We start from the raw sequence: 16,549 nt of genomic DNA, 5'->3' as shown, positions 1-16,549 counted from the left end.
AATAATATATTATATTTGTATTTATTGTATGGTTAACCATAGAAAAACTATTAATCTAATGCTAAATCATTGCAAATATTTATTTTATTTTCCAAAACATCTCTCTTCTATGATATATCTTTGTTCTGCAATAATTGATCAAATTATATTATATTATATTATCAATGTTTAGAAAGGTAACAAAACTCACCGATTAAACTCATCACAGTCTCTTGTTGATTCGAAGAATGCCCGTACAATCTGGAAGGAAAATATTCAAATAAAAGTAAAGCACACACTACTGACACTACACAATCCATAAGCTTACTTTTATAGTTTAAATTTAAATTTTAGTTTAAATTTTTCGATAATAATATAAGTAAATAATATAAAAAACAGTAAAATTTGAAAACGCGTCTGTCGCAAAGTTGAATATGAGAAAAATCAACTTCAAATTGCTCGAGCAATTTGCAGAGATATAATAAATAAGCGAATTTCCATTAAGTAATTTCTCAAAGTTTAAATCCCTCAAAAATATTATACATTTCTTTAAATTGGAATCACGAAATACCACGGATAAGATGTATTGTCGCATTCGGATATTTATAACACAAAGTGAGATTTTATTAGATGTAATATATCTGTCACGCGATGACCTGCGAAATGCGACGAAACGATCGTTAAGTACATTGTGACAGATCGATTATTCGCGGACAGTCGAGGTATAATTTTCGATCGCGATCACTACAATAATGACAGCGGCACCGTTCTTCTTGTTTACGAGCAATATAAATGTGGTTCGCTTTTCTCCGCGAAATCGACAGTAATAAAGCAATAAGGAGCAAAACGAGCAAAATATTATGTTGCAATTTATAATAATGTATTATAGTACAAGTACGTAATGTAATGTCAAATCTTATATGGCGTAAAATGAAAAAAGTATATTATTTATTTATGTAGCAATCACCCAAATTTCTTTAGGAATATTTATTCTTAAAAAATTAGTTTGAAACGACGAGATCAAAGCAATACTAGTCTTTTTCTGATTAAATAAAATTAAATTAGATAACATCTAATTTTTTCTGATAAAACATTTATTTATTAATATAGTTTTATTTACTAAGATTGCCTATATATATTATTTATAAATATAATTTATAAATATAAATTTTTACTGTCGTAACAGATATACCAATTTAAATCATTGCTCGTTAGACTTTTTAATTAAAAAAAAGTACGAAAACTTCTAATTAATTCTACGCACAATCGTGGTGTATCTCACAGGAAGTTTGGATTCGAATAACTTTTGACGGAAACCTCGACTCAATGAAAAGCGCATCGAAGCGCTTAAGGCCGTGGCACATAGAAAAATTTAAACAGTAAAACTCAAGCAGTAAGCAAATCAGCCATTCACAGTCAAGAACTTAAGGCACGGCCCTAAGCGGTAGCGAATCCATACCGTTGATTCCCTTACTGCTTAAGTTTTACTGCTTAAGTTCTTCTATGTGCTACGGCCTTTACTTGTAGATTATCAAATCCCTTACTCGCGTTATCGTAAGAGTCGATATTTTTTCGAGTACACGCGCATCTCTAACCGAAACTCGCCGAAAACGCTTATCTCGTAATAAGGCCCGATGTACGTTCCCCTGCTTCGCGAAATCAACGCGGCGGGGACCAAGGGGTATCGCTGGGGTAGCGGTTAGGAGGGGGGAGAGGGAGAGAGAAGCGGGAGAAGCCGAAGACTTTTGAGATGAGGGATGTACGGCGTGACGGTCTAATTGAGGCCCTCTTGATTGCATTTACACCGCCGCGCGGCCTCCCGTATCCCCGGGTGTGTGTATCCACGTTGCGTGTACCCACCTACCCACCTTCCTCGGCGGATCCGTGCGGAGGCCGTATCTGGCCGTGAAACGCCGCTTCTACCTTCCTTCCTTACCGTCGCGTCCTTCGCCTCCGCTCTCCTCCCCCCTCCCTCTTCCCGCGATCCTTCCTCCCGCCGCCATAACTTTTCTCCTTCCTCATCACGACTTGCATCACCGTATCTTTCGTTTGCACTCGATGCACCGCCGCTCGCGCTATCTCTCACGGGCCACGACCCTCTCGCTCTCTCCCTGTCTCCAATCTCCATCTCGGTTTCTCCTCGAAGCTCCGAAGAGGGATCGTTCCTCCTTTTTCAGCGGGCCAAACCGCCGCGCCATTATATAAACGCGCTCATCGGCGTCGTCGCTCGGATGCTCGGGCCCGAGACCTTGGGGGTTGGGGAGGGAAGAACGAGCGAACGAGCGAGAGACAGAGAGATAGAGAGAGAGAGAGAGGGAGAGAGAGAGAAGGAGAACGTAAACGACGGGAGGGAGAACCGCGTATCACGGGGATAATTTGTCCACCTGCGCGTGCAACAATCTCACCTGATCCGCCCGCTATCTCACGATCTTCCTCCGCGTCCCTCTCTTTCCGCGCCCTCCTCTTCGTCCCGCTCGTCCGTCGCCCTCGCATCGTCGAACATCGTTTACCGCAACGATGACAAGATGTTCGATAAGCTCCCGCATCGATCATCGGGCTAAACGGACCACGGAACTCTTTTCGCCGGCCGAACGCGAGTAATGAGCGCGCAAACGACGCGACGAGACGCGACACGAATGCTACCCCGGCTACCCGAATGCTATCCGCGTGAAGTGCACGCCGATTCGGTTGCGCAGACGCAGCGGCGCGCGGAACGGTTGATAATTTAAAAAAACCTTACAGCCCCGAACGACGTACAGTGGATCAAAAAAGTATTTATACACCCAGTTTTCTTACAATAACTTTATTCGAAGGAATAATACATAAGTACAAATTGTGTCCATAAGTAATTTAGTACATACAGTATATATAATAAGTTACTTATGGACACAATTCGTACTTATGTATTATTCCTTCGAATAAAGTTATTGTAAGAAAACTGGGTGTATAAATACTTTTTTGATCCACTGTAACGTAATGTGACAAAGATATATTATTCTCGTGGACGAATTTGTAACCGCGGATTCATTCGATTTTGAAAAGTAATATAGCTGTGAACGTCATTGAAGATTAGGATCGTTGAGACAATTCTCTGATTGCGGTCGCTTAATTCACATCGATCAGTTGATGCCGCCGTTACATGCCGCAATGTTACACCTTGTTTTTTGTTTTATATGTATGTACATAACGGTCAGGTTGATGATTTATAAGACAAGAGTGCGTATTACGGTTTTAACGAGAGTCCGTTTCTCTCCCGAGTCACCGTCATTTTTGTAAATCGTGAATGGCGGGTACGATCGACAGACCCGAGGCGCGATTATCTCGTCGCAGCACGTCGTAAATCGCGCGAGACTACCAAAATTCGAAACGCGCGAAATCTCACGGCAGCGTGGCGATAATTAAAAAGATGGACTCGCGCAGCGCGGCGCGGCGTCGCGATGATTTAAGAGACGGCGGTGTGTCGTCGATTTAACGAGAATTCGTCTTCGGTCTCTCGCGGCTCCGTCATTTTCGTAAATCACTGATTCGAGATTCAATCTGGAGCCGAGCGTCGTGGGGCCCGCGCGTCAAGGTAAGCAAAAAGAGTATTATTGGATCATCGTTACCGTCATATCGATTTTCACCATAGCTCTCCTCGGGGCTATCATCGCCACGTCGTAAATTACACGTAATCTTAACCTCTAACTTCCTTCGTGATTGTATGTACGAAGGGAGAATTTATATGTAACACGCTTTCGTGAATATATTCCGCAATATAAATAAAACGTCAATAAAACACCAATATTATAATTAACGAGTATGAGAAATATAGAGCATGCAAAGTTATCATCATATCTAAATAATTTAAATAATACATTAAAAAAAAACAAAAGTTTTGTTTCACATTTATGTTTTATTATATCCTTTTTTTTATCAAGAGACACACGGTAGTGTTTCACGCCAACTGTAAGCGCTCGCAACACGGACAGCGAGACCGAAAGTGTCTCTATACCTCAGGCATCGAGTTGAGCTTACAATTAGATATTACAATTAGATATGAATGGTTATATCTAAAAAATGACTAAGCAGATAAAATTTTTAATAGGCTCAATCAAAACGCAAGTATTGTGTTACGCTGCGCAAGTGCAAGAAACTAATCTAATTGTAAGAAAAAGAGAAGATCTAGGAGGTACCGAATGACGATAAAATATCCATGTCCATGGGCATATAACCATATGTCATTTATTATATATCACTTTTACAAAATTAATTATCTATTCTCGATGATTTGACTTTCAAGAACGAAGAAATGCTTTGCAATTTTAAATTAATCGATGAAATTGATTTAGAACATAAGAAGAAAAAGTACAGTGTAACATTATTTTTAAAATACTTGTTGATATCCATAACTAGTTTATAATAACGAAATTATTCCAAATGTTCTAAATATTATATATACAGTTACAAAAGTGTTGGTATCGCCTTGATAATAAAATTTAATAGAGATGAATTTAAATAATGCCTCAATAATATATAAACGCGTCTGTTGTAAGAAAATTATTTTATAAAATAATGTTACTTTAGTCAAAATAAGAATTATAGAAAATAACATGTTACAGACAAAATTATTGTATAAAATAATGTTTGGTATCTGCGTAAAATGTTGCACAATATTATTAGCACTTTGAAATAAAAGCACAACTACTTTATCATTAACATTTTCCTCCGAATATAAGGCCAATAAGGCCACCTTAAGAGTTAATAAAAGTTGAAAAATTTGATATAATAAATATCAAAGACCAAACTACGATCGAGTAATTTAAAAACAAAGCTAACTGACTATTAGCAAGATTCAAACATCAATATTTATAACAATTAAAGTAATTTAAATCGACCTGACTGGCAATATATATAACGTCTTTCCGATATGAACATTGAAAAACTGTGAGCCAACTTGGTTTGTCGGATTCACACAGCACTTTTTTCAGATCAATATCGAGACATTATTAATTTCGACCATGGGTCAGTTGATGTAATTTCTAAATTAAATAGTTTTTATTCGTACCTGGTCACGACATTTCACATTCAAAAACTCTTATGCCCCTTACAAAAAAGTATTACTGACTAAATACTTAAAATCTCAGTGATTTAATACTGTCAATATTTATTTGGGAAATACTGGGAAAATACTGGTAGTGATAAATATTATAGGTAGTGATTAATACTACACAGAACTACTGGTGCTTAGTATTGAATTACTCACCAATATTTCGATTTCCGATATTTACCCGGCATAAAAAAAAAAATTTTTTTTTTTTCGAAATTTTATTATTATTTTATAACTAAATTTGTTTCTTAAGATGCAGTCTATAATTATAAATATTTTCTCGTATTTGAAAAACACTTACCTTGGTGGGATCGAACTCGGGACCTCTGGATCGTGAGCCAACTGCCTTACGTGGTAGACTACTTCTTAATTTGATGTAAGTGTTATATATAGTCTACATGTGTCATAACCAGCGCAAATATATAATTTTTCAAAAATCATCTTAAGAAACAAATTCAGTTTAAAAAGAGTAATAAAATTTTGAATTGAATATTAAAATGATATCCTCAGTACTATTTCAAAACTTGTACATTTTTATCAAGACGAATTAGTACAGACCTTCATATAAAATGTATTTGTGCCTTACTTTTATCTCTTTTCCTTAATATTATCAGGAATTACTTATTATAATGTTTCTATACAAATTGTAGTACTGGTCAGTGATTAATTTCACATGGAATATTCAGTTCAGTACTTGAGTATTAATATTAAAATACTGGCCAGTGATTTATTACACATGGAATCCTTGGTTCAGTACTTCAGTACTAACATTGAAATACTCATCAGTAATTCAACACAAGTATTTATTACACAAGTATTTTTCACCTAATATTAAATGCTTTCTCATCAGAAATTTAATACTAAGTATTCAATACTCGTCCTGTATTAAATACTACTTTCATAAATTACTGACCAGTAATAAAATACTATGCAATACTTGGATCACAGTGATTCAAGTACTAATAAATACTTAATTTTAGTATTATTAATACACAAAATAAGTATTTATTACTAACCAGCTAGTAATACTTTTTTGTAAGGGGCATACTACAAATCGCAAGATTGCCGTTACAAAGTTAAAATGTATCGAATAGATGCCTCAGAATCTCACTTGGATAAACGGCACAATATAAATGAAAATTCAGGATGTAAAGAAAGAACTGGAGATAATAACGCAAACAAAATAATACAACAACTTGTAAATGAAACAAATTATGCCGGTCCAAGTAATGATAATACATATTCCCGATCTCTTGGAAATCAAAAAGGTCAACAGGGGTAAGTATCTGAGTTATTATAGTCTTTTATTCTTCTTAAATTATTAATATATTTTATTGTGTACATCTAACATACAAAAAACTTAATATTTAACATTTAAAAATATAGAGACTGCATAATTTCAGTCGAATATTTAATGTGTGTCTTTTATAAATGTTATAATTATCCGAGTTGAATAATATTATTTGAACAAGTTTATATCAAATTTTGCTAACTATCTAAACATGCTTTAATTTATTTATTATCTGCGCAAATACGGAAATTAAATAATAATTGTGTTTAAACATTCCATTTTAAGAAATAGAATCAAGAATAGAATAATGTGAATAATAAAAGTCACAATTCAATGATCAAATAACATACATGACTGCAATATGATCATGTAATTCTAATTACATTAGTAGCTTTCTGATTTTTTAATTATTTAATCACTCTGTGTATACATGCAGGTCTAATATGGACAACAATGGACAATCCAGCAGTGGACAACAACAACCTAAATTTTACAATACACTTGGGGATTTCCCAGAATACATTTTGTAGTAGGGGAGCTAGCTCCATTTTTTCGTGATTATTTCGGTACTTATGAAATTTTTGTGGTGATTCATAATGTTATTCAATGATCAAAGCTTCGGGGACTGACAAAAAAGGGGGTCGCTTTGGGTGGTACAGCCACCCACTTGTGCAAAAAAAATTTTTTTTTTTTTCAAGTCATTTCGGTATGTCAGTCATTTTGCACCATAATTCTTTGATATATTCTATGACTATTAGCATAATTGACTGACAAAAAAGCGGGTTGCTTGTGGGTGGTAGGGCCGCCCAAAAGAGAAAAAAAGAAAAAAAGAAAAAAAAGTAGTCAAACAATCATATCGTGATTTTTAAATAATGTTATAGAATCGAGTGACGACCTTTCTGAGGATGAAGATGACCTAAATGATTGTGACAAATACGATGAAGAAGAAGATTCCTATTTTTTTTTATTTATTTTTTATGATCTTGATTCAATGCTATTTTTCATTACTTTTTCTGTTTTGATTATATAATGAATGACTGTAAAAAAAGATATTGGCTTCAGTTTACAATGTACTTTTAATTATTTATTTGAGTAATAAAAAGACAATAAGAATTAAAATGAGTCCTGATGACCATCAATGGTGAATTTAAAGAAGGAAAAAATTCATAAGTCACAAACTGTGGAATTTATAATATTTTATCATAAAATATTGTAAATTTATCATTTTATCATAAAATATTGTGAATTTATAATATTTTATCATAAAATATTGTAAATTCCACAGCTTGTGACTTATGAATTTTTTCCTTCTTCAAATTTACCATTGATGGTCCTCAGAACTCATTTTAATTCTTATTGTCTTTTTATTACTCAAATAAATAATTAAAAGTACATTGTAAACTGAAGCCAATATCTTTTTTTACAGTCATTTATTATATAATCAAAACAGAAAAAGTAATGAAAAATAGCATTGAATCAAGATCATAAAAAATAAATAAAAAAAAAACTAGGAATCTTCTTCTTCATCGTATTTGTCACAATCATTTAGGTCATCTTCATCCTCAGAAAGGTCGTCACTCGATTCTATAACATTATTTAAAAATCATGATATGATTGTTTGACTACTGATTTTTCTCTTTTTTTCTCTTAAACATAACGTAACAACGTAACGTAAACATTTTTGAGCGGTCCTACCACTCATAAGCGACCTATTTTTTTGTCAGTCAATTATCCTAATAGTCATAGAATATATCAAAGAATTATGGTGCAAAATGACTGACATACCAAAATGATTTGGGAAAAAAAAAAGACATTTTTGGGCGGCCCTACCACCCACAAGCGACCCGCTTTTTTGTCAGTCAATTATGCTAATAGTCATAGAATATATCCAAGAATTATGGTGCAAAATGACTGACATACCGAAATGACTTGAAAAAAAAAATTTTTTTACACAAGTGGGTGGCTATACCACCCAAAGCGACCTACTTTTTTGTCAGTCCCCGGAGCTTTGATCATTGAATAACATTCTGAATCACCACAAAAAGTTTCATAAGTACCAAAATAATCATGAAAAAATGGAGCTAGCCGCCCTACTATTGGGACTTTGATAATGTGCCAGAATACATTTTTATGTAATACTATATAGGAATAACAATAGTGATTGTTACATAACTTAAAACAATTTTATGATTTATATTACTGTTAATAAGATAATAGATATATAATTTATAAAAGCAGTTTATACATTCTTTTAAAATCAAAGAAATGTCAATTTATTACAATAAGACCGTGATTACAATACACGATTTACACATTCCTAATCTCTCATATCTATTATTTTGATGATTATTTATTTATACTAGACTGCGAAGATAGTTTTAACCAACTAAAATGTTACGAATTATCAAAAGACTTAATGTAGATCTATTCTTTCATTTGCATTTGCAGTCTTTTTATATTTCACGTTTTTCAGAAATTTGCATATTACAAACGTTAGTGTGAAATTCTCCGTTATATTTCATCTAACAATTATCTAAATTTGCTAATACTAATCGTATAAAATTTATTGTTAAAAATACATTTTCTTTATATGTAATTAGTAAACTAGTAAAAATGTATTAATCGCGGCGAATAATGAATTGTATAACAACATAATTTGTAGTATATGTAAAACGGATATACGAAATATAAATATAGTAAAGATAACAAAATTGTGTGTTAGAGATTGTTATTAAAGTTGCTGCAAGTACCATTAAATGTTTTGTTACTGACTTTCTGATTCTAATACCATTATATATATGATTTCGAGTTTTACAAAGTGTACTATGGCATAAATCTTGCACGCTAAAAATGCCGTATATCTCAAACAAATAGGATATACAAGATATCAAGCTAAACATCAAAGAATACAAGAGCTACGCATGATGTTGTATTTTGCTGCATTTTATCTTTTACTATTTCTCTACACTTAAATATCATGGCATAACCATTAAACCTTTTATACATTTCTTTACGATCATTTTACATAGGTTGTAATATATGATCGTGCTACTTACTACATTGAAAAATCGATTCAACTCACGACGGTTTCGTTAATATTAATAACAGTAAAGAACTGAAATTACAACACAATACTAATATGGCATAAAGGCACATAACGGAGTGATTGCGAGCAATAGTTATTTATATTACACGTGCGTGGAAAGTGGCCTATTGCGTGCGCGCCATCTGTTTCGACGAATGGCCGATTCCGCACGCGCGAGAGATTTCTCACTCGAAGCCGTGCGTGAATGAGATATTCTCGGGAATTTCTCGCGTGAGAAATTGGCTATTTGTCGCACAGATGGCGCGCGCGGAATGGGCCACTTTCCACGCACGTGTGATATATAGTTATTTGTGTAACAAGTGAGGTAAGATAAAAATTCCCGGATGCGGTTACCGCACGAGCCGAAGGCGAGTGCGTAAACTCCGCACCCGGGAATTTTCATACACTCCCTATTTTATGTTGCAAGTGCCTGGAAAGTGGTCTATCACGCACGCGTAGCGTGCGTAATGGGGCACTTTCCATGCACGTGTTGCATAAATATTTTTATTCCTTCTATTTTTTCTGACTTCTGCGGCGTAAATCCCCGCACGGCGTAAATATCGGAGTTACTCTTAGCACGTCTGTTGCAAGAAAATTATTTTGTGAAATAATGTTATTTTAGTCAAAATAAGAATTATGGGAGATACGATATTACAGACCAAATTATTTTATAAAATGACGTTTAGTATTCGTGAAATATGTTGCTCAGAATTATCAGCGAAATCAAAGCGCAAGTATTTTTTCAACATTTTCTCCCGAATATAAGGCCACTAAAGAACACATGGAAAAACGTAAGCAGTTAAATTTAAGCAAAAAGAAAATCGGCCAATTAATCGAGAATTGTGGAAAAGATATAAAGCTCAAATCACACGAAGTACGATTTCTTGAATGATTTAGCTGCTGCGCGTTAATTAAAAAAATTTTTTATAATCAAAAAGTTAAATCGACTTATATAGTTGATTTACTGTTTTAACAAAAACTGTGCTTTAAGACCGACAAAAAATCGGCGTACAGTGTTTATTGAGTTGGATAAGGTATACAAAATTCACACAGAAATATTATTAAACTATTATTTAACCAAGATCCTGACCGAATTAAGATAGCACTTCTATTATCTATTTAATTAGTCAGTGATGAACTATTTTCTTATACTCTAAAGCAATCGTACTTTTATTATGCGCATATATATGATACATACATAATATATTTTTACTAGTCACAAATATACAAGATGCAGACTCGTGGTTATTCACAAGACTTGCGATAGCCAAATCCACGAATAATTACCGGTACTTTGCGCGCGTTCGATTATAAAAGTATTTCATTCCATATTCCAAATAAAAATTCTATGCTCAGCTGAGTTTTCGGACTGATTGGTATACGGCCGCATTAATTCTCGTCGGAAAGAGACTCTCGATTCGATTTGCGTCGTTCGCTCGCTCACGCGCGCGAGATCGTGGCGAGGCATTAATCGAGAAAGGGTGGCCCCGACCGTGGACTTTCGGGACCTCGTGCGGATCCGTCCGGGCCCCATTGCTCCCCGGACATAGCATAAAACGCGCAAACGCCGCCATTAGTTACTGGCACGGTCGCGGAATGCCATCCGGTTGGAGCCTTATTAAGCCCATTACGTCTTAATTTATTTCCTTATTTAAAAAAAAGCGCGGGCACGGCCGCAGCCACGGTCGGGCTCCGGAGAGGAGTAATGATATAATTCTGCCGAAGCGTCTCGCGCGCACCATTCGCATATTCGGCCGTGTTGGTGGATACGTAATTCGACTGGAGGCTGCACGTGTGCATATATATACGATAAAGCTTGCATATGAACGTAGAGATCCTTACTTTTTCTTTCTCTCTCACTTTTTTCGCGCTTTTTTTCTTTCTCTTTCTCTCTTTTTTTTTCGGCAAATTCAAATAACGAATGCCCACGGCTGTTTCATGAGCCCTCTCGATTCGGGGAGAGAAGCGGCTTCGTCTTTAAATTCGACCTCCTTCGCAACTTGCTGTTCTAGCGAGCATTTAAAGTCATTTCTGCTCGAGAGACGCTTAACCTCTTGCATTCGGATTGTTTGTCATCGCGATATTAGCTGGCGTTGTATTATTTCGCAGGAAAAAAATTTATGCAGGGGTTCCAAGCCAAATTGGATTTCCAAACGCATGAATAATTAATGCGATTTTATAATTTTATGTAAATTCGCAATAAGACGCGATAAAGGCGGGATTGGACGATAAATTGTAGGCGTGAATCGCAACGTCAGTTTGAATTGTCACTTATAACATTCATTCGCTTTTATATGTGAAAAGTAATATTGCATCCCCGAAATATATCGACGGTTTGTAAAATCTATTTTTTATATTTACAAAGAAGGAGATTAAGTAAGTAATAGATATTAATATTAAGAAGATTAATCTCTTTATAACATCCTCATTTATAGCTTCTCTATCTCTTTCACAAATTCAAGCTCTTTCTCGGATAACAGGATAAGATCGGCGAGCTCGCGGAATGCAAACGCACCGTCCAGGTTTTATGCAATCGCGCGCGCAGGGAAACATCCCCGCCCGTGGTGTCGTTCACACCTGCGGTTTACGCCCTCGGTGGGAAAGGTTACACCTCCCACCGAGGTTTCCTGTATACCCTGTACCCGCGGCCTTGTTTGCAATTCGCCGCGTAGCGTTGCCGTTATTAGCGTAAACCCAAAGTTAGCCGCAATTGCGCTGGTAATTTGCGCGTTTGCCCGTCCAGTGCCGCCGAGTGGAATTGCGGTGTCGCGTTACCCTGCACGATAATGCGCGACGCACCGTAAAACATTCACCGACGCTCCTCCACATGCGCGTGTTTGCCCGACGCGCGAAAAATCGCGGTAATAACGTGAGAGAATCGGACGTATAATATATATACGTACGTCAGCGCATCGCCGCGTGAAACGGGGCGCAAAGAGATTTAAGTGTCGACAATTGCGTCCACTTCTAGAACTCTGACTGTTCGTGAATGGCACGCCAATCTCGTTGATGATGCCGAACGCTCCTTTAATAAATTTCGATAAACAATCGCGTTTCTTCAATTAAAAACGAACAGTCTGTGACAAGAGTAATTTATACTCTTTATAATTATACGTAATATTAAGCAATAATTTGGTAATTACCGTAAAAAGTCGGTTCGAAAATAATACAACTATCAATTCTCTTTGATGGTTTCAAAAATTGTAACGGTTCATGATTGATAGTAAGGAATCGTAGTAATTTATACCGCTTCTAGCATAAATAAAAATTTCTTAGCAATTGCTGTCGGCATATTTTACTATGATAATCCAAACTGGTCGAGGCGTGCTTTCGAGGTCAAATAACTTCGAGCACTGAACGATTTCAAGTCATTCGTCACGATGACGAGTGATCCGCGACGCCCTCGAATCGGGAAGCCAGTCTAATTTGAGCATTGTCCGCCGGTGGCTTCTTGAAATTAAGCGTCATTGTTTAAGAGTGAATTCATCTTGATTGTCGATGACTAATGTCTCGCGGCAGCCACGCTGAGTGCCGCGAGGATGGATCGAGGGTGTCCAGGAGTCGTGGCTGGAATGGCGGTCGGCAGCACGGGGGAGGGGGGAGGGGGAGAAAAAGTAGGGGGCAAAAGAAACGGGCAGGCGCACCAAAGACGGCGAAGACGAAGAAGAAGTGCCCACCGCCACGTGAGAGAGCTCTTTAACGAGCATCATCAATAACGCGTACCGACGTTGAAGAGAAAACAAAAAGGCGCTTGGAGAGTCACGCTCTCTGGACAGCGCGTCGCTCGCTATAGATACCGGTAAATGGTGTTAATTAGTAAATTTGATTTAAACCCAAATGGAGCGACCGGATAGGCGGACAAGTGTTGCGCGATGATGTACGATCTCTGTGAAATGTTCAGTTGAGGCGCCTTTGTGATCATCCCCTTTGATGGGGATTGAGAAGTTCGTGAAGTATAACACTATATCACTATCCGCATTCGCTTCTTCTTCGCCTGAATCTTCTCGCTACACATTTACATATGTAGAAGTATCATACAACCGTTTACCACCAAATTACATTGATTTTAAATAAAATATGTAACTTTCTTAACATATTTCTTTATTAGTCTACGTTAGACTTCGAAAAAATAGTATAAGTTTTTGCAATAACGATTTGACACAATATTCTCTGATGTGTATGAAATTATTTTATTTCAATTTTGAAAAAGAAATCTTTGTCCTATTTTCCTAATTACTTTGGGATCCTATTGAGTTACAGAAGATTAATCTAAACTGAATTAAATGCTAATTTCTCGTGTATGCGCCAGCACGATGAAAGACGCGTGCAAAGTTCAAAGTTTCACGGCACCGCGTACTCAACATTGATACACCTGCAGAAAATTGAACTGCTGGTTTTATTCCGCGATGGATCCTTCGTGGGATGGGTTTGAATTTCGGTAATGACCCGTTTGCTACCGTAGGAGAAGAGATACGGATGAAGAGAAGGAGGAAGCGGTGGTGGTGAGGAAGAGCTTGAAGGATAGAATGATGGGAAGGAAATAAGAGGGGGAGGAGAAGCGAGGAGATCAGGTCGACACCGACGGGGGCAGGAAGGCGAGGGCCCATTAATCGGAGGGCATTATCTCAATCACGTAAAACGGCAAAATTGCATTTACCTTTTTAAATGAATATTTGGCGGGAGACGCGCCGCTCACCGGCGCGGCGCGCTGCAGCCGCCCGCTAAGTTAATTTACCGAGGAATGCCGGGTAACGCCCTGTTCAACCTACCGGCAGCTGGACAAGTATTGTCCCGCCCCTGTGCAACCATAAGCGCGAGATACGCGTCGGCGGCGACGTGGAAAAAAAGGGATTCGTCGGGATGCTGCGCGAATTGTGACTGGCTCTGGTAGACAATTCGCGGATTCGGTATTCGCCTCGTCTCTTACAAGCGAGAGTTTGCATATTATTTTCGGCTTAAATAGATTTGGCAATGATACCTCAGGGTCTATCCAGACAAACTTGCATACCGCATAAACATGAGCGTAATAAAATTGCTTGGTCCATATACATGTGCATAAGGAAATAGACCAATCCATTTCTTTATGCGTGTGCTTGTGCACTTATGCAAGTTTGGATAGACTCTAGATTTGGAAATAGCTTACAGGTAGACGTAAAAATAGTCATTTCTAAGTGTTAAGGGAGTTGTAACATTCTTGAATAAATATCTGTATTTATACATTGCGCTCACATTCAAAATTATTACATTCCTCGTCATTATTTCTCGAGGACGATAACAGTTTTGTTGATTAACGCGGAACGTAGCTGAAACTTAATCATATATTCATGATACGAAATCCTCATTCAACCTTTAAAGATTCATTATCGCAGTAATTCAGACGAGGCAAGAAAGCTACCGCTAGCTGTGCGCTCTTGATCGAACATCATCAATGAATACTACAGAGATCCTGAGCGACGCGGTTTAATTTACCGGACGGATATTGCAACATACTCCGTGTACTCCGAGTAATTGACACTTTCTCTTGGCGGTTACCAATCTCACGGAGCGATCGAGATCGACGTAGCCCGTAGCCCGTTCGCTTGAGAATGACGGAGCCCGAATATAAACCGGACCCCGTCGGCGGATCGTCGCGTCGCCGCTAACAGATTCCCGGGGCCCGATCGTGATACCCCTGCCTCCCGCCTTCCGCGCTTCTATCTCTGTATCTGATAATTGGAGCGGTAATTACGCGGTGATTAACAGAGATAGCTCCCGCGCATCGTACGAGAGCCTCTGTCTTCTTTCTCTTCTTCCTCCTCCTTCTTTTCCTCCTCCTCCTCCTCCCTTCTCAGTTGTTCATTGCCTCCACTGTTGCGTCCTCCTGCACAGATCGTCCCTTCCTCTCTTGGATCCCCCGGTTAGGAAGATCAAAGATCAAAGATAGCCCCGTGCGCGAGCACGTTGAGTTATCTCTTTCTTTCTTTGTAATTTCGCCGCGCTCCTCATTTCTGCTTTCTGATCCGTTGGACTCGACCCGTGCTTTTTCTCTTTCTTCGCTTTCTCTATCCTTTTCTCATCATGCATAATATACTGCTATGCTGTGCGTGTAACAAACCACAAATGACAAAATCTGAATTGACCTTAACGTTAGGCGTTTGCGATATAAAAGAAGTTATTTTTTAATTTGTGTGAAAATAAAAACAGTTTACATAAATCTAACTTTATTGAAATCGAAAAAAAATAAGAAAGAATATTGTGAGATTAAAGTAGAATTTTTGTATCTTTATATTTCGTAGCAGAAGAAAAATGAAAGCATTATTTAACTAGCTTCTTAATAATTTACCCCTTTTTCTGCTATATTGCCGCTATGTATATTATATATTGTTACTCTATTGAACAGTTTTTTTTCTCCATCTAACTCTTCTGAGTAGAAACGTTTAAGTGAAGAAAAGAGAAAATGTTTGATGATCCACCATCCTGCCGTCCGGCGCGTTCACGAAACAGGGGTGGTAGCTGGCCCCACAAAGTATTCGAGCTAGCTGCGCCAGCCAGGTAAAAACGGAATTGCTTAACCAAACGGGCGTGGCCGTAACTTGACCAGTCGAGTAACCCCTAAACGTCCAGTTAATTAGAGCTCGACTCTCTCTTTTCCCCGGACTCTCCTCGTTCTCTCCCTCCACCCTCCCTGCCCCCTCGCTCCTTGCCGCTCCCTCCCACGATCGCGGGGCCTCCTAATAACGCGGGCCAGCCGTAATGAGGAGTAAACTAATTATTGGATGCTAGTTGGGCAGGACGATATTTCACGTTCTCGCTGACAGCAGGGCAGGAGCAACAAGGATGCCGGTGCGCGTGTTCCCGCGCGGAAAGAGAAGGAAATAGAGAAAGGGAGACGGAGACCCCGTGAGGGAGCGCCGCGCCGCGCGCTCGTAAACAGGTTAAAATGATGCCTAGGCGTTTTAGCAATTTTGAGAGTGAGAGAGGAAACGGCGCGGCGGATTCCTATACCACGGACTGTCTATCTCGCGGACATGAACGCTGAGCGTTTCGCACGATGCAACGGCGTAACCGAATGAGAGTGAGCTTGACGCATTCAACGTTTAAACGCACTCGCCGTCTTTTACGCAGAAAT

General features: G+C 37.9%; 1 long non-coding RNA gene across 1 annotated transcript in view; it reads left to right on the top strand.

The window, feature by feature from the left end:
• The first annotated feature begins 5,907 nt into the window (after positions 1-5,907).
• LOC139808195 (uncharacterized) overlaps positions 5,908-16,549 on the top strand; it is a 183,961-nt gene continuing 173,319 nt past the window's right edge. Inside the window, exon 1 of the long non-coding RNA XR_011730808.1 lies at positions 5,908-6,107. This is a non-coding gene — a long non-coding RNA (uncharacterized lncRNA). The remainder of the gene's footprint in view (positions 6,108-16,549) is intronic.

The sequence above is a fragment of the Temnothorax longispinosus genome, chromosome 2, assembly GCF_030848805.1.
Source record: "Temnothorax longispinosus isolate EJ_2023e chromosome 2, Tlon_JGU_v1, whole genome shotgun sequence".
NCBI lineage: Eukaryota > Metazoa > Arthropoda > Insecta > Hymenoptera > Formicidae > Temnothorax > Temnothorax longispinosus.
The sequence above is the reverse complement of the archived record's forward strand: the minus strand, read 5'-3'. Positions and strand labels throughout refer to the sequence as shown.